The 26,558-nt window shown below is 45.0% G+C and overlaps 1 protein-coding gene across 2 annotated transcripts in view; it reads right to left on the reverse strand.

Annotated features, from left to right (window-relative positions):
- The window catches only part of PHF2 (PHD finger protein 2), a 121,014-nt gene that overhangs the window by 72,651 nt on the left and 21,805 nt on the right, over positions 1–26,558 (reverse strand). The gene's annotated exons all lie outside the window — the stretch shown is intronic.

A 26,558-nucleotide genomic window follows, 5' to 3' on the forward strand; every position in this document is an offset into this window, starting at 1 on the left:
GTAAGGCTGAAGCATTTTGCTCAGTTCAGTTGTGTTATATTTACATACTGAAAATAAGAACAATGAATTTTACTACAAATCTGTCAGTGCAGGTTTTTATCATAGACGGCTCCAGGACAGGTTGTAACAATTTTTCTAAAAGCAAGCATAGCAGTCCACTTCTAAAAATAATATTTCATAAAATGCTATAATTAAGTATCCATTGATTCCCAACAGGCTTGTGTCCTTAATAGGCATGGTGATGCACATCCTGATGGGCAGATTAACAAATGCAGCTTTTAGCACAATTGTTAAATCTATATCAGAGCGCGGCAGCTGAAAGTGTAACAATCTAATAGATAACAAGGGAAGGGGTGTGGTGCTGTTTTTCAAAAAGCTTATCAATAAACCAAATACATTTTTAGAGTACATTGGGATAATCCTTAAACATAGCCTCGTGAGTAGCGATGCAGAGATACAGTTACCACACAGCATGCAACTACCTGGCCTATACAAAGTTTTAAACTGTGAATAATCTATAAATTTGCCCTCAAACAACCTTCAAGGATCATCTAGCTCAACCCCCAGCAATGCAAGAATATTTTTACCCAATGTGGGGCTCGAACCCACATCCTGAGATTTAGAATCGCTTACTGGAAGGAATTTTTTTATTTTGTTTTGACTCAGTTATGAGTTTCCCTTCCATGCTAAAACCAGTTTTGACTTATACTAGCAGCCACGAAGCAATTTTCTGACCATCATTAAACACATTGCTTTTTTTGTTTTTAAGCCTCTACTTGCTCCTTGCTGTTAGTCTTAAGGCAATATTGCTGACTTTGATCTACAGCATGAGTAGGCAACCTCAGGCCCGTGGACCAGCTCCAGCCAAATCGCCTTCTAAATCTGTCCCATGGATGGTCCAGGAATCAGCATGTTTTTACATGAGTAGAAAGGTAAAGGGACCACTGACAGTTAGGTCCAGTCGCGGACAACTCTGGGGTTGCGGCGCTCATCTCACTTTACTGGCCAAGGGAGCCGGCGTACAGCTTCCGGGTCATGTGGCCAGCCTGGCTAAGCCACTTCTGGTGAACCAGAGCAGCGCACGGAAACGCAATTTACCTTCCCGCCAGAGCGGTACCTATTTATCTACTTACACTTAGACGTGCTTTCGAACTGTGAGGATGACAGGAGCAGGGACCGAGCAACAGGAGCTCACCCCGTTGTGTGGATTCGAACTACCAACCTTCTGATCAGCAAGCCCTAGGCTCTGTGGTTTAACCCACAGCACCACCCGCATTCCACTACATGAGTAGAATGTATCCTTTTATTTAAAATGCACCTCTGGGTTATTTGTGGGGCCTGCCTAGTGTTTTTACATGAGTAGAATGTGTCCTTTTATTTAAAATGCCTCTCTGGGTTACCGTATTTTTTGCACCATAACACTCACTTTTTTCCTCCTAGAAAGTAAGGGGAAATGTCTGTGCGTGTTATGGAGGGAATGCCTACAGGTGGCATGCCTACGGATTTTCCTCCTCAAAAAACTACGTGCGTGTTATGGTCGGGTGCGTGTTATAGAGCGAAAAATACGGTATTTCTGGGGCATAGGAATTCATTCATTCCCCCCCCCAAAAAAATAGTCCGGCCCACCATATGGTCTGAGGGACAATGGACTGGCCCACGAAAAGGTTGCTGACCCCTGATCTACAGGAATAAATATCAGTCAAAGCACATGGAACCATGGTTTAAAAATGCAGCACATACAAATGGAATGAAAAATAGTCCCTGCACAGAAAGCGTGATATGTAAGAGTCCAGCATATAAGCAAATGTAACAAATGAGAGGCAGTTACTCCAAAACTGGCTATTTGATAGAAAGCCAAAACTTGCCTTTTTCATAGCACTGAATTCATGAAGGGTTTTAGAAAGGAAGCTGCATAACAGAGCTTTCTTCTGCACATATAAAGGATGATCTCTCATCTACAGGGCTAAAATATTGCATAAGAGGTGGACTGACAGGTTTTTCACTCAGAAAATGTAGCAGCAGTCTTAGAATGTGGGCAATAAAAGTTTGCATCACCCCTTGTAGGTCACAAGCATGAAGCCACATTTCGATGCAACTAGATAAGAATCTGAAAGGTTTTGTGAAAAGCGTAACACGGAAACCTGAACTGGATATTATTTTGTTCATTCACCTCTTGAATTTATCGCTGCTGGATATTCCTGTTTGGTAAACTGTGCTGGTGCATTTTAAAAGAATGCTCGACATTTTGCAAGGAAACCCATATTAAAATTAGCCTATGGTTTCTCATAAAAGAAAAATCCAAAGATATATGTTCATGGATGTAAACATGATATAGAACTTTCCAGTTTTATCTATTTGAATTTGCCAATATGTCCTTATTATGTAATTTCTCTATGTAATAGTTTTTTTTAAGAAACTGAGGACATTATTACCAAACGTTGCCAGAAAAAATTAACATTTACATGTGTGCTCAGAAGGACGTTTCATTGAATTCAAGAGGGGTGCATGGGATGTTAGAGGAGGGTGTGCTTCTTTGGGAGTACAGTGGTACCCCGCAAGACGAACGCCTCGCGAGACGAAAAACTCGCAAAACGAAAGGTTTTTTCGTTTTCGAGTTGCCTCGCAAGACGAATTTCCCTATGGGCTTGCTTCGCAAAACGAAGCTTGCCCCGGGGACAGCGGGTCTTCTCTTTTGAAGCAAGGGGCTGGGGGGAGATAGCGATCTCCCCGCAGCCCCTTGCAGCAAAAGACGTCGGGGGAAGCGGGGAAGCGAAGCGCTTCGCTTCCCGCTTCCCCCGCACCTCTTCTAAAGCAAGGGGCTGGGGGGAGATAGCGATCTCCCCGCAGCCCCTTGCAGCAAAAGATGTCGGGGGAAGCGGGAAGCGAAGCGCTTCGCTTCCCGCTTCCCCCGCACCTCTTCTAAAGCAAGGGGCTGGGGGGAGATAGCGATCTCCCCCCAGCCCCTTGCAGCAAAAGATGTCGGGGGAAGCGGGAAGCGAAGCGCTTCGCTTCCCGCTTCCCCCGCACCTCTTCTAAAGCAAGGGGCTGGGGGGAGATAGCGATCTCCCCCCAGCCCCTTGCAGCAAAAGATGTCGGGGGAAGCGGGAAGCGAAGCGCTTCGCTTCCCGCTTCCCCCGCACCTCTTCTAAAGCAAGGGGCTGGGGGGAGATAGCGATCTCCCCCCAGCCCCTTGCAGCAAAAGATGTCGGGGGAAGCGGGAAGCGAAGCGCTTCGCTTCCCGCTTCCCCCGCACCTCTTCTAAAGCAAGGGGCTGGGGGGAGATAGCGATCTCCCCCCAGCCCCTTGCAGCAAAAGATGTCGGGGGAAGCGGGAAGCGAAGCGCTTCGCTTCCCGCTTCCCCCGCACCTCTTCTAAAGCAAGGGGCTGGGGGGAGATAGCGATCTCCCCCCAGCCCCTTGCAGCAAAAGATGTCGGGGGAAGCGGGAAGCGAAGCGCTTCGCTTCCCGCTTCCCCCGCACCTCTTCTAAAGCAAGGGGCTGGGGGGAGATAGCGATCTCCCCCCAGCCCCTTGCAGCAAAAGATGTCGGGGGAAGCGGGAAGCGAAGCGCTTCGCTTCCCGCTTCCCCCGCACCTCTTCTAAAGCAAGGGGCTGGGGGGAGATAGCGATCTCCCCCCAGCCCCTTGCAGCAAAAGATGTCGGGGGAAGCGGGAAGCGAAGCGCTTCGCTTCCCGCTTCCCCCGCACCTCTTCTAAAGCAAGGGGCTGGGGGGAGATAGCGATCTCCCCCCAGCCCCTTGCAGCAAAAGATGTCGGGGGAAGCGGGAAGCGAAGCGCTTCGCTTCCTGCTTCCCCCGCACCTCTTCTAAAGCAAGGGGCTGGGGGGAGATAGCGATCTCCCCGCAGCCCCTTGCAGCAAAAGATGTCGGGGGAAGCGGGAAGCGAAGCGAGATCGCTATCTCCCCCCAGCCCCTTGCTTTAGAAGAGGTGCGGGGGAAGCGGGAAGCGAAGCGCTTCGCTTCCCCGCTTCCCCCGACATCTTTTGCTGCAAGGGGCTGCGGGGAGATCGCTATCTCCCCCCAGCCCCTTGCTTTAGAAGAGGTGCGGGGGAAGCGGGAAGCGAAGCGCTTCGCTTCCCCGCTTCCCCCGACATCTTTTGCTGCAAGCGGCTGAAGGGAGATCGCTTCTCCCGGTGCTCCGAAGCCGGGCGGGGGGCAGGGGACACCTCCCGCCGCAGCGGGGACACCTTTTGAAGGCAGGCGGGGGGGGGAGCAAAGACTTTGGCCCCCCGCCCGCCTTCAGAAGAGGTCCAGGACCTCTTCTGAAGGCTGGCGGGGGGCAAAAGTCTTTGTCCCCCCTGCCTGCCTTCCCAGGGGCTTTTAAATCGCCCCGGACAGCGGAGAAGTCCTCCGCTGTCCGGGGCGATTTTAAAATGCCGCCCGCCAGCATTTTAAGATCGCCCCGCACAGCGGAGAAGTCCTCCGCTGTTCCGGGGTTTTTTAAAATGCTGGGGGTGGGAAGAAAAGCCCTTGTCCCCCCCCCCAGCCTTCAGACGAGGTCCGGGGACAGACTGTCCCCGGACCTGGTCTGAAGTCGGTTTCCCTAGGAACGCATTAATTGATTTTCAATGCATTCCTATGGGAAACCGTGCATCGCAAGACGAAGAAACCGCAAGACGAAGAGAATTGCGGAACGAATTAATTTCGTCTTGCGAGGCACCACTGTAGTTTGTCCACCTTTGGTCCCCACCCTGCACTCAGCTCTCACCTGAGGCTCTTAGAAGCTGCCAGCATGCAACAGCAAACACAGCCCAGGAAACAGCTTCAACTGGCTGGCTAAAGCAGGTAAGGGTAGCCGATGGGTCTCAAACCTTCAGTGTGTTAGGGACTTGCCCTGCATGTGAAGAGAGGCTCCAGAGTAGGGGTTGGCAAGGTTTACCAGCCATGGGATGGATCACTCCCATGGAGATCGTCCATGAGCCAGACTGGCGCAGTGCGATGCCGGAAATCGTGTCTGTGCATGTCTGTGGTGCCGGAAATCGCTTCTGCGCAGAAGCGATTTTTGGTGTCTGGACATGCGCAGATGCGATTTCCGGTATCTGCACGTGTGCAGACGCGATTTCTGGCACCACTCGGTGACTCCCTGCATTGCGCTGCGCCGGTTTAGCACAGCGCACGGGGGACTCGCCAAGGAGGTGGCTCAATTCGGGGGCAGCTCTTGGGCTGGTAAAACGGTCTTCTTGGGCCCCATCCAGCCCATGGGCCGCATGTTGCCAACCCGTGCTCCAGAGGATTGAGCAGATGAGACCAATAGTGGGTCCAATGATCAGGAAGGTGGTTTCTGCATGTGAGGGGCAGATGGGGCTCATCAACCTGGGAAGGTAGGCCATCTAGGAGAAGGAAAACTCTTATCCTAAATCTCCGCTGCCTTGCAGGCTATCTTCAGGAGAAGATAAGGCCGCCACGGAGTAAATCCAAATCTGGAGTGGAGTCCCTAAGATGGATGAATGGTGCCTTGTACACCTCCTTCCAGCAACTCCTGCAGCCAAGGTGGTGCCAAACATATGGTACTGCTATCATTTCGACCACAACAGTGAGGCCAAGAGCATCCCAGGGCCTCCATACACACTGCCCAATCTTGTGTCCTGGGAACATCACTTTGGTACTGCTAATGCAGTGGTTTGACTTCACCTCTGGCGGTGCACTCTATCGTCTCTCAAGACAGGCAGGTGCCAACTGACAACTCCCAAGATTGCAGCTTTAAAAATGGAAGATACCATCCCACTTCAGCCATGTGTATAATATTCATTTCATGATACTAAACAAACAACGGAATTACTGGTGGTTTCATAAATTTGCTCAGATACTGTAAAGAACCAATTCCCATTACTGCCTGTTCTGCGTAAAAATCCAATTCCTCTAGTGTTCTTATTTGGGAACTTATCTAGCAAGCTATTTCATATAGTAGCTCACACATCTCCTTTATAGTATCTTCTTACTTTGAATTCAGAATGAGTAAATGCAATGCTAAGGCACGCCCACATAATTAGTAATTAGCTTTTTATAGCTCAGGAAATAATAAGCAACAGAAATATCTATCTATAAGAGCTTTTAGAATTCCAGAGGATTCTTTCTTCTTTCTTTTCCAAAATAGCAATAAAATAGGCTGTCAGAAACCACAGAGGTAATGTCTGCAGGCCTTGGATTTTTCTTTTTAAATATTTATCTATGTCAGAAAAGCCACTCAAGGCATCTCACAAAGATAAAACAAACAGAACATTTGAAATATCAAAACAGAAACTACACATTTAAGCAAGGAGACTATCAGTGAAACCAAAAAGAAGGACACTGTTCAGCTCTACACTATCTGTTGTGATATCAACTATTTGTGTGTGGTGGGGGGGAAGGGTTGAGGAGAGTGAAGGGAAGCATTTTTAGCAGCGATCTGGCACCTAACATGAGGGCAGGAGTTTCAAAATGACCTGCTGTTTGCCCAGAAATGTACTTGCATTTGATCCAGAAGCTGCAGTTAGGCAGATTGCTGAATGTGGTTGCAGGCAGGAATGTATGTATGTATGTATGTATGTATGTATGTATGAATGAACTGTATGTATAAAACAACTCTGCTCAGAGATCCACACTGGTTGCTGCTTTGCTCCTGGGCAAAGGTGTTACTATTAGTGCAGAAAACACCCTGGGGCCAGTATACTTGCTGGATTGCCTTACTTCATATATGCCCACTCGTCCAGTTGGATCTGCAGAACTGATACAGGTGCCACATTTGGCACTTGTAAGAAATCAATCTTTCAGTGTGGCACAACCTTCACTTTGGAACTTCTTGCCTATAGACATCAAGCAAGTGGCTTTGCTGTTTTCTTTCTGGCACATGCTTAAAACTTTTTTGTCTAGCTCAGCCATCCAGACATGTAGAAGTTATAGGTGTTTTATCTCTTTTTAGCTACTGTCGACTGCAATCATCTCTTCAAAGCTTTCTAATACCTGTTTTGAAACACTTTTTTTATCTAGAATATTAAAGTTTTAATTTTTTGCAAACCGCTTAGAGGTTTCCTTGCGATCAAGCTGCATATAAATTTTGTTAAATAACTAAAATAAGTGATTTTGTATTTTCCCTTTTCTATCTATCCTTTCATTACGGAGTTTTTGATCCCTTCCGCTCTGCCTCCACCACCACCACCCCTCCCAGCTCCTGCTCTTTTGGAGATTTGTGGTTTTAACAGCATTACATTCTCTTTGGCAACCTTTTCATTACAAACGAGAATGTTCATTAAATTAATGTTAAGTGATGACTGCTCTAATTAGGACACTTATTTCAAAGGCAGCACATCTGATTCAAAGACAGCGCTTCCAAGATGTTCCTTTTCCTATTAAGATGTAATTTGAATGAAGACGTACAGCTTAGTATAAAACATTTATAATTATTCTCCGTAATACGAACTCGCCGGCGTAATGAGTGAGCCAAAGTCTCATGCCTTACACGATGACTGGCTCACGCTGATATTTTTCCCAGATTCATTGTGCGGCAGCGTTCCTTCTCTGTTACTATAATTACAGGTAGAAACAAAGTGCCGTTCATTTTGGTGAACGGTGTTCTGGGGCCAGTGGGAGTTTATTGAAAAGACAAGGCAAACAAACACATACTAAGTAGTGGTTTTAGAAGAAACTGAATTCCAGAAGAGAGAATTCAGAGAGGCAAAATGAAATGTTTGCTTGCAAGGTCAGCATAAGGATATAATAATTGACTTGAATGGGGTCATATTGTGCATTTACACACTGCTGACAAGAGCCAAAGTCACCACCTGCCTTGACTACTCCCTCACCACCCTCTGGAAAGGAAATGAGGTCACCACCCTCCTTGATGACTGCTCAGTGGTGGCGAGAGCCAGTGTGGTGTAGTGGTTAAGAGCGGTAGTCACGTAATCTGGGAAACCGCGTTCGCGTCTCCGCTCCTCCACATGCAGCTGCTGGGTGACCTTGGGCCAGTCACACTTCTCTGAAGTCTCTCAGCCCCACTCACCTCACAGAGTGTTTGTTGTGGGGGAGGAAGGGAAAGGAGAATGTTAGCCGCTTTGAGACTCCTGAAGGGGAGTGAAAGGCGGGATATCAAATCCAAACTCCTCCTCTTCTTCTTCTTCTTCTTCTTCTTCTTCTTCTTCTTCTTCTTCTTCTTCTTCTTCCTATCTGCTGCCCCACAGCAGTTTTGTAAAGCACAAACAGTTGTCACACTGCTAATCTGGCAGCCCTACCTACCTTGTGTAAAGACATGCTCAGGAAAGAATTCTTTTTGTTAATAGCAGCCTACTGCTGTGTAACAAGTGAGGATGAACACAAAGTTTGTGCCTTCCGATACTGCTTATGAAACAGCACACAATTCACTATTTCATGCCCTCATCGAAGTGAGTGCACACTGAGTGATAATTTGTGAATGCTTGCAAGATGCTGTGGATCATCCTTTCCCAAAATTTACATAAATATTTTTTTTGGGGGGTCACAATAATAAATCCTGCTGTGTTAGCCTCACTTTACAACATGGGCTTAAAGTCCAGAGCATCCACTCAGAAGAAGAAGAGTTTGGATTTAATATCCCACTTTATCACTACAACAAACACTCTGTGAGGTGAATGGGGTTGAGAGACTTGAAAGAAGTGTGACTACCCCAAGGTCACCCAGCAGCTGCATGTGGAGGAGCGGAGACATGAACCCGGTTCCCCAGATTACGAGTCTACCGCTCTTAACCACTACACCACACTGGCTCTCAGGAACCAAATGAACACACACTCTGTTCAGTGACACCTTCTGGAGGGGAAGGATGCCCGCGCATACTATAATTCTAAACTGTGGCTCAGTTGCATAGTGGTTAGTGGGCTGGACTGGGCCCTGGGAGACCAGGGTTTGGATCTCCATTCAGCCATGAAGCTCACCGGGTGACTTTTGGCCAGCCACTCACTCTCAGCCTAGTCTGCTGTGTAGGATCATTGTGAGGATGAAATGGGGAGGAGGAGACCGATGCCCACCACCTTGACCTTATTGGAGGAAAGGTGGAATATAAACATAATAAAGAAGATAAAAATTACAAATTAACATCTACATTAAGTTCTGAATATGCTTTGGCTATCAGGAGTCCAGCTGCTAAACTGAAAGAAGTTCAGCTAGTTTTAACACGGTCGGGTCTTTTACTCCTTCATTAGCCAGCCAAAGTATGCGTTGATTCCTTTGCTTATATTTCATAGAATCTTCGGGGGAACTGCCTATCAAGAATGCCCCTTTAATTGCACCATGATGTACACCAGGCACGTCCAACTCCCAAGAGACTGTGATCTACTCCCACTATAAAAAAAACTGGCAGTGATCTACCCATTGGACCAAAGTTGTTTAGCTTTTGGGGGGAAGTCAAAGTTGTTGAGCTGTTTGTTTTTTCCTCCAAAATAATATTTTAGATTGATCTCCATGGTTAAAGCTAGTAGCCTAAAAGTCCATTAATAAAAGCCTTGAATAGTGTTTAGACGTAGCTAGGCTTGCATAATGTTGTTAGTTATAAATAGTTCTTGAACACAAGGGTTTAGAATTCCTCCTCATTGTTCAATGTCAGCAGCAAAGAGCAGTCCTGCTCACACGCAGAGGTCTGAGAGCAGTAGAGTGGCATGTAGAATCCTATTCACTCGCTTCTACCAGTGGACGCGGGTGGCGCTGTGGGTTAAACCACAAAGCCTAGGGCTTGCCAATCAGAAGGTCACAGTTCGAATCCCTGCAACAGGGTGAGCTCCCGTTGCTTGGTCCCTGCTCCTACTTGCATTTTGATGAGCTTTCAAACTGCTTGGTCCCTGCTCCTGCCAACCTAGCAGTTCAAAAGCACGTCAAAATACAAGTAGATAAATAGGTACCACTCCAGCAGGAAGGTAAACGGTGTTTCCGTGCGCTGCTCTGGTTCACCAGAAGCGGCTTAGTCATGCTGGCCACATAGCCCGGAAGCTGTGTGCCGGCTCCCTGGCCAGTAAAGTGAGATGAGCGCCACAACCCCAGAGTTGTCCACATCTGGACCTAATGGTCAGAGGTCCCTTTACATTTACCTTTACCGGTGGAAAAGAGCATCCCTAGGGGTGAGGGTGGGGAGAGAGATGCCACAGGAGGCCCTGAGTCTGCCCAGGTGGATAATAAGCTCCCGTTGGTGGTAGGGTGTGGAAAGGCCCCAAACAGGGTGCAAGGGTGCCTAGGTATGCCACTGGTTAATTGACCATCTCTGAGCAACATTTGACTGACCTATTTATCAGGTATTTGTGGGCCAGTAGACTTCCAGTGCTAGCATTGTTCAGCTGCTGCTTCGTTTCAGACAGAGTAGAGGAGAAGATACAAACAGCCCAGACTGGAATTTGTTCTCAGAGCTAAACATTTGTGGCGACACCTATTTGCAGATGGGGGCTGTCAGATAAAGACAGCATTCCAAAAATCCAGTGCTTTCAATTGGCCTAGAAATTTCAACTATACTTGGCAAACAAGTTGATCAACTCTGTTTCGCTTGCTGCAGCTATACTATTTTTCTTCTTCTGACATTCACAATCAAGCAAACAAATATGTTTAGGGTGAAACTATGGAATAAAATTATTTTTTAAGCATTCAGGTTTTGGTTTTGGGTTTTTTTTAAAAATAGAATACTGAACTTAATAAGAAAAACTGGAAGGGAAGGGAAGCAACAGAACTCCTGTAGGTAAGATATAGCCATCATGACCAGCAGCTGTTTAAAGTCACAATCTCCATGAATATGTCTATTCCCCTAAATCATCCGAATGAAGCAGATTCCATATCTTAACTATAAACTGTGTGAAGTTCTTCTTTCTGTCCTGAATCTCCCAACATTCTGCCTCACTAGAAGGCCTTGCATTCCGGTATTCTCAGAAAGGGAGATGAACTTAGCTCCGTCCACTTTTTCCACATTATTTTATAAACCTCTCTTGTGTCCCATTTTACATGCCTTTTTTCTAACCTAAAAAGCCTCAAATGCCAGATTTCCTTCATTGTGGCGTTATCCCTGCTGTGTGGTCACTTCAACTGCCCTCCTTTCCACATCTTTTCCAGCTCTACTCTACCCCTTTTGAGATCTGGCAACCAGAAATGTGTGCATTAATCCTAGCATGTTCAAATCACAGCTTTGTGTAAAGGCTTTTACAATACAGTGGTACCTCTGGATACAAATGGGATCCGTTCCAGAGCCCTGTTCGCATCCAGAAGCAAATGTAACTAGCAACGGCACGTCTGCGCATGCGCATGTCACTTTTCGCCGCTTCTGCGCATGCCGTCATTTTGAGCGTCTGCGCATGCGCGAGCGGCAAAACCTGGAAGTAACGCGCTCCGTTACTTCCAGGTTGCCGTGGAGCGCAACTCGAACACGCTCAACATGAAGCATATTCAACCTGAGGTATAACTGTACTGGAAACTCGGGTTCCGATCCCTTGCCAAACAATTCTAGCACAGAATTCACGTTTTAGCTCACAGCTGCCACACGCTTGGTCCAGGATTTCCAGTGGAAGACAAACAGTCAGGAGGAACAGATGGGAGCAACCAAAGCTATACTGTTTCCGGATGGTACCTGGCATCGTGGTCTCTTCCACCTCTACACTTCTATGTTGGAGAATTCCCCTTGATTTCAGTGGAACTTATTTGCACTAATACTGCTGAGGTTAAAATAAAAAAATTCCTTCCGGTAGCACCTTAAAGACCAACTAAGTTAGTTCTTGGTATGAGCTTTCGTGTGCATGCACACTTCTTCAGATACACACGCATGCACACGAAAGCTCATACTAAGAACTAACTTAGTTGGTCTTTAAGGTGCTACTGGAAGGAATTTTTTTATTTTGACTATGGCAGACCAACACGGCTACCTATCTGTAACTGCTGAGGTTTACATACATGGTCTCCCCTACACTCATCAGTCTTTATGATCCCTGTCATGGCCAGGGATCTTCCGAGTGTTGACAGAAGAACAAAGTTCTCTTATCCAGCAGACAACAAGGCGGGGGGTGGGGGGTTGGCGGCGAAAAATTCAGCTTTCTGGGTCAATGACACTTCAGCATTTATTGCATGGGTAGAAGCTGGAAGTGGGGAAAACATGAAGCGAAGTGTCAGAGTTTACTGTGAAGTAGCTGCACCTGTAACCACATGCAACAACAGTATTATTCTGGTACAGTGAAGGACTTATTTTCATTTGTGGCCTTTAATATAAAACCTTATTGTAATATAACAACAACAACAACAACAATTCACATTTCTTCTCCCTCAGAAAAATCACCTTTCCTGTACTGACCTCTAAAATGAGAGACAACGGCCTTCAAAACAGAGAACAATGAGTGATTATAAAGACCATACACTCTTTAAGATAAAATACCAGGGTTATCAAGGATGGTGTGTGCAATCGTCGTTTTTAAAAAATCAAATTAATTTCTTATGATTACATTTTGGGTTTCAGCCAGATGATCACATCAATGTATTTGTCCTACTATGGGACAATCCTGAAATATCAGTTTCAAAAGCAATAACGCAATAGGCACTCCTTAGGTCTAGGGTGGGAAAACTGTTGCCCACTAGATGCTGCATCCCAACTCTCATTTGCCCTGATCAGGAATGATGGGATGTTGTAGTCAAAACCATGGGTAGGCAACCTAAGGCCCGGGGCCCGGATTCGGCCCCATTGCCTTCTCAATCCGGCCTGTGGAAGGTCCAGGAATCAGCATGTTTTTACATGAGTAGAATGTGTCCTTGTATATAAATGCATCTCTGGGTTATTTGTGGGGCATAGGAATTCGTTCATTCCCCCCCCAAAAAAATAGTCTGCCCCCCCCACAAGATCTGAGGGACAGTGAACCGGCCCCCTGCTGAAAAATTTTCTGACCCCTGGTCAAAACCATCTGGAAGGCTCCATGTTCCCTACCACTACCTTAGGCAATGAATGGGAAGTGACCTAGCTGCAGAGGGAGGGCAATAGTTGTACTATGGTTCCATTTTTCCTTTTCAATAATAAAATAAATAAGAGGAGGGGGAAGAGGAGGAGGAGGAGGAGGTCACAGAAAGCAGCAATATTTCTGAACATAACTGTGTCAGGGACTTTAATGATAATTATTTTATTTATGAAAACTTCTACACTGTTCTTCCTTCTCCCCCTTTTTATATTTAAATATAATTTTAAAAGCACAGAAATTCAAGAGTTACCAACGGATCATTATACAGTGGTGCCTCGCAAGACGAAATTAATTCGTTCCGCGAGTTTTTTCGTCTAGCGAATTTTTCGTCTTGCAAAGCACGGTGTCGGAAAAGTTTTGGAAAAGCTTCAAAAATCGCCAAAAACCTCAAAAAGGCTACCACACCGCGTTCTATGAGTTGCTCCTCGAAGTCAAGTCGCAACTGTATTAACGGTGTTAAGAAAAAGGAAACAAACTTGCAAGACGTTTTCGTCTTGCGAAGCAAGCCCATAGGGAAAATCATCTTGCGAAGCAGCTCAAAAAACGCAAAACCCTTTGGTCTAGCGAGTTTTCCGTCTTGCGAGGCATTCGTCTTGCGGGGCACCACTGTATAACATCTCACTTATTCTGCTGTACACAAATCAACATAAGCATAGTACCGTATTTTTCGCCCTATAAGACGCACTTTTTCCCCTCCAAAAATGAAGGGGAAATGTGTGTGTGTGTTATGGGGCGAATGCAGGCTTTCGCTGAAGCCTGGAGAGCGAGGGGGGTCGGTACGCACCGACCCCTCTCGCTCTCCAGGCTTCAGGAAGCTATCCGCTAGCTGTGGGAGACCCAGCTCTCCCAGGGCTAGCGGAGAGCTTGCCTGCACCCAGAAGCTTGGGGCGCGCTGAGCTCCGCACGCCCCAAGCTTCTGGTGTAGCGCAGCGATCCGCTAGCCCTGGGAGAGCCCCGCGGCTCTCCCAGGGCTAGCGGACTGCTTGCCGGCACCCAGAAGCTTGGGGCGCGCTGACCTCAGCACGCCCCAAGCTTCTGTATTAGCGCAGCGGTCCGCTAGCCCTGGGAGAGCCGTGCGGCTCTCCCAGGGCTAGCGGACTGCTTGCGCGCACCCAGAAGCTTGGGGCACGCTGAGCTCCGCACGCCCCAAGCTTCTGGTGTAGCGCAGCGATCCGCTAGCCCTGGGAGAGCCCCGTGGCTCTCCCAGGGCTAGCGGACTGCTTGCCGGCACCCAGAAGCTTGGGGCGCGCTGAGCTCAGCATGCCCCAAGCTTCGGGATTAGCGCAGCTGTCTGCTAGCCCTGGGAGAGCCGCACGGCTCTCCCAGGGCTAGCGGACTGCTTGCCGGCACCCAGAAGCTTGGGGCGTGCGGAGCTCCGCACGCCCCAAGCTTGGGGATTAGCGCAGCGCACCTGGGGGGGGGAAATAATTTTTCCCCCTTTATTTCCCCCCAAAAAAACTAGGTGCGTCTTATGGGCCGGTGCGTCTTATGGGGCGAAAAATACGGTACTTTGTGCTCACACATTAAATTAAGTTGCTTGCTATTTTACACTGATATCCATGTGCAGAGATAAATCTTTACATAACTTGTGCTTCAAAGGCTTGTTGGAAGAGGAAGGTCCTTAGTATGTGCTGAAAAGAGAGCAGAGACGGCCCCTGTCTGATACGTGATGGTAGGCAAAAAGCGTAGGTGCCGCACCAGAAAGGCCCAATTCCTATACAGTGGTACCTCGGGTTACATACGCTTCAGGTTACAGACTCTGCTAACCCAGAAATATTACCTCAGGTTAAGACCTTTGCTTCAGGATGAGAATAGAAATCGTGCTCCGGTGGCGCTGTGGCAGCAGGAGGCCCCTTTAGCTAAAGTGGTGCTTCTGGTTAAGAACAGTTTCAGGTTAAGTACAGACGTCTGGAACGAATTAAGTACTTAACCTGAGGTACCACTATATTTGTGCAGAAAGGACCTCTTGATAAGATGGCATCTGCAGAGCACAGTGGTCAGTTGTATCAGGGATGGACCACTCTTTCAGGTATCCTGGTCCCAAGCTGTATAGGACTGCTGCATTTTGCACTTCATCATGCGAAGTGGTGGGTGTGCTAAACAGGTGCCCAATGTAGGAGTGGAAGAGATGGGAACCAGTAATTAAAGTTTAAGTCAGACAAGACAGAGAGGCTGTTTGTGGGTGTCTCTGGATAAGTGGTGTTCGATCAGGGGAGTAGTTCTCCCCCTGAAAGATCTGGTCGCATTCCTGGAACCCCTGCTGCTTATTTGCGTTAAGCCATGGTTTGTTTCTGACCACGGCTTACCATTGCGTGTGAGCAGGAATACTCCCCAGCTGAGCTGAGCCAACAGAATTTAGAAAACCACTAGCTTGAGACCAGAGCTAGAGCTCTTTTGAGGGAGAAAAGTGTGTTTTCAGTCTGATTATTTGTACATCCATACTCCATAACTTGGCTCAATATAATAATATAGATTCAGTTTTACTCTATAAAATCTCATTGTAGAATCAATTGGTCTTTTGCTGAAGAATTATAGAATCCTTCCCAAAACCTGTTTTGTTTTCGTTCACTGTTACTATGTTTATTGCATTTCAGATAATGGGCAATAAAACCACAAAAACACACACATTCCAAATACTAAAATGAATTTACCACCTCACTCTTATCTTCACTGATGATGTGAATTTCATTTAGTTGTGTTTTAAAAAAACCACCCCGCCCCCCTAATTTTAGTTCTGGAAATATTAACTTTTAGATATTTAGACTGACAATACTGATAAAATATATCCAAGAACCTCAGCAATCTCATTGCTTCAGACGACTTTTGTAGATGCTACTTTTGTGAACTTATATTGTATTTTACTGCATTTGTTTTTATTATTTTAAATATTGTTACTGCTATTACCATTCTTATTAAATTTATTACTGGCTCTTCACCATAAGGTCTCAGGATAAGACCATCAGATTCTACATGCCTACCTACCTGTAGAATTATACCACAAATAAAATAAAAACAGGATGTTCCAGAGGCATATTGGTGGAAGCCATAGATCTATACCCACTGAAAAGATCTAGAGATGATGTAGTTGTGCAGACCCATTTGAGCTCAAGGAGCAGGGGAAACCAAAAAATTGGAGTGTGTGTGAAAAACTGTCCCCAGGCTTAGACTGGCCACAGCTACCTGGCAGGACATAGGATGATAGTAGCAGCTTCACCACAAATTTTCCTCCCCAACTACACAGCTAACTGGGGAAATTAGTGGGCTGGAAGACATGTCTCCAGTATATTTGCTTGAAACCTTTACAGTTATGCTTGAATTCAAGATAACAGTGAAATAATGTGAGATGAAAGAATTGCAGATTTCCACCTTTAAATAGATTTTGACAAGTACTATTAGAAAAAGGAAAGTTTCTAAGCTGCGGCAGTGAAATATTTCGTTTTGAAGGCACTCTTAAACATTCACCTGTTGGACTGTATTAGTTCCTGAGTGTTTTGGAGAGAAATGCAATTGATTTCTGACGGGGGGAAAGGGAAGGAGTTTACACAGATATTAAGACAGTTCTGAGAAGACAAAAATGGCAGAAGACTAGAGAAAGTGCTAGAACATGCTCAGAAGGCAGAAATGTGTTGAAACGCATCGGCTATGTACACAACATACATTTAAAGCCCACCCCCCGCAAAAAAATCTGAGAACTGCAGTTTGTTAAGGGTGCTGTATATCATAGCTCTGTGAAGGGTAAACCACATTATTCTCTTGTGTGTGGATGTAATTTAGATGTGCTTTAAAACATATGATGTGAACGAAGCCTGTCATTACTGGCATTTGGAAGATTCTGAACACAACTACCCTTAGGTATTATGGGCACAATTCACAAGCTGCTGCACTAACACATTTGGTGTCTACCCAACCCATGGCACTACCACAATATATACAGAACAGTGTCCTATAAACTCCAGGCTTCAGAATTCAGCATGATTTAGCACAACAACCAAGGACATTGCTTGTGCCTGCTTGGAGTAGTCAGAACAGGTCCTGGCCAGATGCAGCAAGACTGGGGCCTGATCCTTAGCCATTTCCCTACTGTGCCTCCTCCTCCTTTCTTGTAGCCAGGGCCGGCCCCACCAATAGGCAGAATCCGCCTCAGGCGGCAGCTGCTATAAGGAGGACAAGGGTGGCTGCCATCCAGTTATTCCTCCTGAGACAGCTGGGTCAGGCCCTCTTGTTGGAGGACCAAGTTGTGTACACCTTGCACCCTCCTAACTACTTTGCTGCCCTTTGGTATGGTAGAAGACAGCAACCCGTTGCTAATATTGATGTAAGATTGAACTGCCAATCCAGCTGACTTCTCTAGGTAGAACCAGTGGCGTAGGAAGGGGGGTACGGTGGGTGTGGATCGCCCCGGGTGTCATCACTGAGGGGGATGACAAAATGGCAAAAATATGTGTTTTTAAAATAAGAATAAAAAATGGGGTTCACGACACTTTTTCAAAAAAAACCCAACATTCCGTATTTTTCGCTCTATAAGACGCAGCAGACCATAAGACACACCTAGTTTTTGGAGGAGGAAAACAAGAAAAAAAATATTATGAATCCCAGAGCCAGAACAGCAAGAGGGATCACTGCGCAGTGATCCCTCTTACTGTTCTGGCTTCAGAGAAAGCAACGCAAAGCCTCTTCAGGGCAGTGGGAGGAACGCTCCCCCTGCCCTGAAGAGGCTTCGCGCAGCTATTCCAGAAGCCAGAACAGCAGAAGGGATCACTGCACAGTGATCCCTCTTGCTGTTCTGGCTTCAGCGCTGTTCTGGCTTCAGCAATAGCTGCGCAGCCTGCATTCGCTCCATAAGACGCACACACATTTCCCCTTACTTTTTAGGAGGGAAAAAGTGTGTCTTATAGAGCAAAAAATACGGTATTTAAAACGAGTTTAATAACTTCATCTGACAATTAATTAACCTCAACAAGTCAACATAATACATACTGAAACTTTTTAGTTCAGTCAACAAATGCAACGAAATGCGGCTGAACTTGACGCTGTGTAGTGGAGAGCGTATGGATAAGGAAGGGGATGGGGTGTTACTTTCCTCCGATTCGCCGAAATCTGTCTCTGCAGTTTGTACTCGAGCGAGACATAAACAACCGGTGACTCGTCATCACTCAACCGACAACCAATCCTATCCACTGACGTGCTGGTCAGTCACCCCACGTCATTCTGTTGAGTTGGTTCTGCATTATTACTGAAGCTTATAAGTGCCGTGCTGAATTTATTTTTGTTACATTTTTTAGTTCATTGATTCATTGTGATCATCCTCTTCTCTACGATATTGAGTTTGGTAAGTAACGTAAACATTATTATGCATGCTAATTGTTTGTATTTGTACATTAAGCCAAAGCTGCAAAATAGCAAAATTAAGTAAAAAAAAATTATTCATAAGAAATTCCCATCACGAAAAAATGGTTTTAAGTGCTTATGTTCACAGTGTTAAGTAAATAAACCAGAAAATAACACTTGCAACTGTATCTTATTTTTCCTTCTTTTAATAATTTCAATGTGGGGGGGAGGGGAGAGAGAAGAAATTTTCCACACCGGGTACCACCTGACAGTGCTACGCCACTGGGTAGAACAAAGGACAGGCACCATTTTGTCTTTCACCTCAGACAAAAAAATGTATTGGAATTATTTGCAGCAGTTTCTAAGCATAAGATTCCTGTGGTCTCAGAAAAAACATTGAGAATCACTGCTGCCTTTTGATTTACCTTATACAGCATTCTGTTGGTACCATGAGTGCAAATTGTGATATCCTGACTAAAAGATGTCTATTGGCTGCATATTTCAAAAAACAAAACCCTGACAGTATAATCCCAGGCCAGATCCTGGGCTTCTGGGACTTCTGCTGCATTTCACTGCAGCTGCATTGTAAATCAGCAAGCTTCTAGGCAAAGCAGAGCCTAGAAAATATCTTTGCTGAGACATATTAAATTAGCACATTGTATGATCCCTGTCTGTATCCAATACTATACCCATCTGTGTTGGATTTGAAATTGTTTCATACATGTTTATCATTAAAGCACTTTAAGATATTTTATAGGAAGGGGTTCATAGATGGAATTAAAAAAAATATTTAGAAGGGATAAACTTATATTCCAAAACCACATGGTGTTATAAAGCTCAGATATTAGCATGAGGTCTCCTATTAATGGTTTTAGATGATGAACACATTGGAGTGTGGCAGCAAAATGTGATTTTTAAAAATCATATTGAAAAATAAAAGAACAAGTTTTGAAAAGCAGTCTGTCTGAAAAAATATAAAGGGAGTGTCATGTAATAAAATTATTTGTTCCTCTCTGCAATGAGACATAGTAGGTTTCGATTTTATATTAAGCAAGGGGTTTGTTTCTGTGTTTGGCTGCACAGATTTTTTCAGAATTACTGCAGGGAATAAAGTTGCTTGCTGCACAGCCAGTGGTATTTCTTCCTTCCACACAGAAACAAAGATGATGTTATTTTCCTAAATATTAGATGGTACGAAAAAGCAAAATACTAAATCAGAGCAATTTAAAGTTACTTTACTATCATATATATATTTTTCTTGGCATTGCTAAGTGCTCTGCTTAAAACTAGTGTACTCCAGAGACAAGACAAAAAAGCGCTTTTCCAAAGCCAAAAGTCAGAATCCCAAAATCAGCACTAGCAGCAGCATTCTTCTCTTCTGCTTTAGAAGGTCACCACTCTTGTTTAATCTCCCATATTTATTTCAAAATTATGTTTAAGCAAAAAATCATCTTGTCACGCCAGACAGTACCCGACAAACATTTTATTTATAACAGGCAAAAAAATCATACTCTGGGATACATATTGCTGTGATTCTGACCCGGCAGTAATTCTTCCTCCTTGTCCTCATAGAGCAAAACTTACATTCGCTTTAACCACTGATCTCATTTGTCACGTCAGTGATCCAACAGATGCCATTTTCACCTTACAAGCAATTTTGTAACATTGAACAGGCCTGTGTTTATTTGTAAACTGGACATGTGATGCTGTCCGAGCCAGGCTGGTGCCAAGGGGAGCCATAACCAAATTCATACCTTGGATGGTGGTTCTCCAAGACAATGTCCCTGTGTCTACTACTGAAGCTTGGAGCATAAGGTGAAGTGGGAGGCCTGAGCTATTCCCCGAAGTCCAGCTAGCAGAAGATGAGAGGAAAGGGCAGAAAACTGACCAAGCTGGAAGGTTCACATTGCAAGAGATTGCTAGAGCATTTGTTACTGTCTGTGCCTGATAAGAGCACTTACGGCCTGAGAATCCACTATCATAGGTTGTTTCCCACCACCATAGAGATCCCCACAGTGTCCACCAAAAGTTGCTGCCAGTTTAAGTCCCCAAAATGAGCCATTTCAGGACCGTGAGTGGAGTTGGATACCTGGCCCAAGGCCAAGTCTGGGGCTCCCTGCTGTACCAGTCCAGAGCTGAAGCAGCAAAAATCCACAGTTTACTGACCATCGCCCCACACCTTCTCCCCTGGCCTGCACAAAACTGCAGGGATTTGGATAACATGGTGGCTCAGCCACTTCCTTTAGGCTTGCTGCTCCCAGTCATGAGTTAGGATTGGATCTGAAGCTAAGACCCAGACCCAGACTCAGCTCTTGCTTGCAGGCTCCCCAGAACACCCTCCTCCATTTCAGAGAAATACTGGTGGAAATTGATCAGTCAGCATCCACTGCCAGCCTTGCCAACCCAAAATAGGCTCACAGCTCCACTCCACACAAGAGGCAGCACAGATCCGCCACAAAGGTAGCTCCACTAATGTGGACAACCAACCCTCCTTCACTGTTTGCACATTTTCCTAGTAACAGCATACCCTCTGGGGCCAGAAACTCTCATGAAGCGCACCAGTGACACAACTGACCAGAGGGATAGATAAGAAATTCTCAGTAGCAGACTGAAGTGGGAAACGACTGGGGAGAATAAGACCCCTCTCATCAAAGGACAGCTAGCTCCTTTCCACTGAAGGCTTCTCTCCATTCCTGCAACTGCATATCACACCGAAAAGAGAGTATAAAGGTGAAGGGACCCCTGACCATTAGGTCCAGTCGTGACCGACTCTGGGGTTGCGGCACTCATCTCGCTTTATTGGCTGAGGGAGCCAGCGTACAGCTTCCGGGTCATGTGGCCAGCATGACTAAGCTGCTTCTGGCAAACCAGAGCAGCACACGGAAATGCTGTTTACTTTCCCGCCGGAGTGGTACCTATTTAGCTACTTGCACTTTGACATGCTTTCGAACTGCTAGGTTGGCAGGAGCAGGGACCGAGCAACGGGAGCTCACCCCGTTGCGGGGATTCGAACCGCCGACCTTCTGATCGGCAAGTCCTAGGCTCTGTGGTTTAACCCACAGCGCCACCCGCGTCCTATAGTACTATAGAACTATAGAGTATAGTTCTCCTCAGATCAACATCACTCCCTTCTTTCTCGACTTCCTCGACCACCAATCAAAGTGGATTTCCACAATAAAGCAAAGAAACAACATCATGCATGGGTCACCAAATCATAGTGTCATAATGCAGGGGTCACCAAATTTGGGGGGGGCCTGGGGCACACCTGCAGACTGGAAAAATCATCCTGTACTATAAGCATCCATGAATCAGGAATATTATAAATCCGTCAGTGCAATTTTTGATAGGTTGGTTTGAGATTTTGCGTTTTATAACTTGGCCATTAATGGCAGCACGATAAAATACAACGCTGCTTCCCTTCATTCACTGTGACACCATGCGCCCTCAATCAGGCAGAGCAACTCTGATGTGGCCCAGCAGCATAATGATAGCAAGTCTTTTGACACCTGGGAATCTTGGCTTCACTGAAGATCAGGCTAACATTTTCTCTCCTTCCTCAGCTGGCACACAGTTAGCACTTCAGGGCACACAAACATTTGCCCACCCCAGGCAGAATGTAGAAACCATAGCCTCTAATGTCTCCATGCATCTTTTAAAAAGACCCCTTCTGCTACTTTTGCAAGTGGCTTGCTATGCTACTTTGTTCAGCAATAGGAAAAACCAGCCAGGTAGCCGGGGGTGGCGGGGGTGGACCTAACTGTTCATGCATTTCAAGATCCACTGCAGTATAAACTAAAACAGGATTGTATATATTAAACAGGCCTGCAAGCTTAACAGGGCAATCCTACACATTTCTACTCAGAAGCCCTATGGAACTTACTCCCAGGTTACTGAATATAAGACTGCAGCCTTTAATTGTTTAATAAGTAAATTATTCAGCTCATTCATTAGTTGATTAATCAGTGAGGACAAACTTTAAATTGGTGGTGATGCATTTTATTGGCAGAGCTCTAGACAGAGGCACTTAATTTAGCTTCGGGGGGGGGGGAATAAAACTCTCAGTTCAAATGTCTTACCAAAACAGGGAATAAGAATTAAAATATTTCAGATGATAGAAGAAAATGTCTTCTTTATTTTTATTATTAAATTATGGTATATTATGCTTCCTTCAACATCTGTAAAAGGCAACTATATTGAGCTTCTGGTTAAAAACAAATGTGTTTCAATTTAAGTATTGATTAGTTAGTTCAAAGTCAAATGACTAACCAACTAAAAATTCTTTAATGTTTCCAGCCAATCAATAAGCTCCTTATTATCTGGCAAACAAAACAAACAACTCAAGTACTGTGGTACCTCAGGTTAAGAACTTAATTCGTTCTGGAGGTCCGTTCTTAACCTGAAACGGTTCTTAACCTGAGGTACCACTTCAGCTAATGGGGCCTCCCACTGCCGCCGCACAATTTCTGTTCTTATCCTGAAGTAAAGTTCTTAACCTGAGGTACTACTTCCAGGTTAGTGGAGTCTGTAACCTCAAGCGTTTGTAACCCGAGGTACCACTGTACCTTATTTTCTTCAGGCTTCTTTGGCATTAAGTTTGTGTAGCAGAAACCCTCAATTTCTCATCAACCAGCTACCAACCAACTTGCCATCAGGAATTCTGGATAAATAGGTGATTTGGGCTGCAAGTATAATCCCACTTATCTTGGGAGTAAGCCCCACTGACTCCAACAAAACTTACCTCTGAGTAGACACGGTCAGGATTGTGCTGTAATTTCTATTCAGAAGAGGAGGCAAAAAACGCAGGTCCAAATAAAAACAAAAGGCAATGACACCACAATCCATATGGTAACTGTATCAAGATTTGAAAGTGCTTTTACTGTATATGTTAAATGTTGTTACGTATGCAATTATTTTAACTGCTTTTATACATGCAGTTGTTTTATATATGTCATTATTGCATTGTGCAATTGCTCTGTGATGCTTCATAGGAAGCAATTCACAAATGAAATGAATTAACCATAACCCATTAACCTACATTGACTTGGCACTTTCTTTCTTTCTTTCTTTCTTTCTTTCTTTCTTTCTTTCTTTCTTTCTTTCTTTCTTTCTTTCTTTCCATTTGTGAGGCTTGGACTTTCCAGAGTAAAACACAGAATTGTCCAGATTTGAGGCCATGTCCTACTGACTCTTTCTGCAGCTTTTGCTTATCACTTGAAAGATATTCTGGTGGCCTGTCATGTGTCAGCTCTTTCACAATTCCAAGGTTTGCGGTAGGGACAAAGGCATGGCAGGATCACAAGCAAACAACGGTGTAAGTACACAGGGGGACTATCTCTCAGCTTCCAAATTCCCTTCGACAGCAAGCCTAACAATGCCCAAGATTCCTGGAGCCCAAGCTGAGGCATTGTTATTGGACAAACAGCAACATACAGTATCTGTGTCCTTAGAGTGGTGCCGTATACTGTGTTGCCTATAGAAAGAAGTGTTTGGGACAGGTTGGCATTTAATTTTAAAAACACCCCAATGGAAGAGCCAGGAGCATCCTCTAAGGGGCTTTTAATCATGCCCCTTTCTTCTCATCTTAAGGGTGTGTTCACATTACCACCTCAGAGCATATTTTACAGCTCTCCCCACCCCCACCCCAATGTTTACCAATGTTTACCTTCTCAGTAGTGGCGCCCAACCTGTGGAACACCCTCCCATCATATGTCAAGGAAATAAACAGCTATCATACTTTTAGAAGACATCTGAAGGTAAGCCTGTTTAGGAAAGTTTTTATTGTTTGATGTTTTATCGTGTTTTTTATATTCTGTTGGAAGCCTCGCAGAATGGTTGGGGAAACCCAGCCAGATGAGTGGAGTAATAATATTAATAATAATAATATACCTAGCATGGCTTCAATTTGTTTCAGTTTGTGTGCACACCAGGGAGAGTTGGCAAGCAGGGATGTCTTCACCCTACTCCAAGGTGTTTGCTAAAGACAAATTAGGAATGGCTTAAGGATTCCAGCCAGACTGAAGCTGGTTTGAGGAACAAGGCCTCAGACAGCATACAAGTATAATTAAGTACAGGATACATAAGCATTCAGGAAAGCATCCATTAAAGACCCAGTGCTGGAAACACAGGCGAGTGTGCAATAAACTGGAGTGTGATCACAGCTCTAATCGTAGCTCTCTGCAGTGGCACAGCCACTTCATTTCATGGGCTCATGGAAGCAGGCAAACAGCTGCAGCTGAAGCCGAGGAAAATGCTGCCTCTTGGCCAGACATTAAGATGGGCTCTTGTATAAAACAAACAGCTGCTTTCCTCAAACACAGGACTGGAACATCAACTGCACATATTAAAAAGAAAAGTTCTATGCCAGGACTGAATACCGCCATGATGATGATGATGATGATCAACCCAATTGCATTGTCACTGATTTTACTGTTCACTACCTGCACAGCAGATAAAGCGAAAGGTGCCAATAGGAATAGTAACTGCTTCACCATTTTGAAGACGAAAAATCACCTACAACAACCATCAGTAATAGCTGAGGCAGTCGATCAAGGGGCATGGCGTTTGAGGAAGCAGGCACCCATTGCTCAAAACACGTTTGGATCCTACTTCTATACAAGTCAAACCCAGATGATCAATTGCATTACAGTGCAATCCTACGCACACAAACTTGAAAATAACAAATAACATTGACTTCCCAGCCAAGTAGACAAATATCTGATTGCAGCCTTCCAGGGCAATCCTATACATGTCTGAGTACAACTGAGCTTACTTCTACAGTAAGTACAGGACTGCAACCTTAATGTGAATTTGTTGGTCCGTTTCAGAGCTTCCACTAAGTGCTGTGTCAAAACCCGTCCTCTAATTTTGTGGAAATCTTCTTCCCTTACAAAAGAGGTTTCTGTTTTTCTGCTTCATTTTCAGGGTGCTTTAGTCTAGTGTTTGTGGGCTGAGCTTACCTTGTTTTTTGTGCAGTGGCTGGGAGTGGTGTATTTTTCTTTCCATTAAAATTTATTCACAAGGACTGTCCATCTTCCCTGGCTGCTAAGGTTTCCTGATCGGAAACCAACATTTGGGCTGATGCTGCAGACAGCAACAGGTTTCCTCTCAGAAAGTCACTGGACCCTATATCCCTGGTCTTGTGAGCTAATTCAGTACTAACCACTCATATTATTATTAATATTAATAGAACTAGTCATTTTACAATTAGAAGAGAAAAAGCACAATGCCCAAAATCTTATGACCTAAATAGAAAGTAGCTACGACTGACTCATATAATAACAAATGAAAGTAGCATTTTCATTCGTCTTTACAATTCAGTAATTGAATAGCAGAGGCACAGATTGGTTATGCATTGCTCAACTGGAAACAATGAAGCTTTAGTTTGCCGATCCTCAAAAGCTGTGAGGAAAATGTAGGAAAATATCCCACTGGACTGAGTGAAAAATTAACGGCATAACTTTTTCTGAACAAAAGGGAAAGCTGTGTGACTAAAAGAGATAAATTTATACTTCCCACCAGAGATTAGATATTAACTAAAATCAAGACAAAAACATTTATAACTGTAACTATACATAATTCCAGCAAAAAAGACCATTGTTTGTCAGTTCATAGATTGCATCACTGCATGTTGTCCAACTAGTTACCAGCAGGGCAGAGCAATCCTCACTCCCCTATAAACCAGGGCGAGTGTGAGGTTGGGGAGATAGATCCATGTTTGATGCTATATCCTTAGCCTTGCTGGATTGGTGCTGCCAGGGCAAAAGATGCGGGGGGGGGGTGGATTTGTGATGGTCTTTTCTTAAAAGATTACTTTTTGTCCCATGTGAAGAGCAGGAGGGAATTAAATGTGCCTGTTCCAGGGTTGGTATAATTAAGGGCCTGCCTAGGGGGCTATGTCAAGGCAACAAGGTGGGTTAGGCTCATACAGATCCCACACCACAGTTTTAAGCCTTCTCACCAGTGGGAATATTACCAGCAGAGCATCTACACCTGAGGAGCTTTGCTTTCCCCAGGGAGGGTCACTTGGCACCTTCATTATACACCTTTAGGCACCAGGCAAAAATGTTCTTTAACCAGGCCTTTGGCTGCTTGACATCAAATGCCCTTTTAAAATGTGTTATTGGGCTGTTTTTGTTTTTATTATGTATTTTGTGTTTTTATATTGCGAGGGCCTTCTCGGTATTGCCCCCCCCCCCCCCCGTGGAATGCCCTCCCATCAGATGTCAAGGAAATAAACAACTATCTGATTTTTAGAAGACATGTGAGTGCAGCCCTGTTTAGGGAAGTTTTTAATGTTTGATGTTTTATC

This window comes from Podarcis liolepis (genome assembly GCF_965112155.1).
Source record: "Podarcis liolepis genome assembly, chromosome: 2".
Lineage (NCBI taxonomy): Eukaryota > Metazoa > Chordata > Lepidosauria > Squamata > Lacertidae > Podarcis > Podarcis liolepis.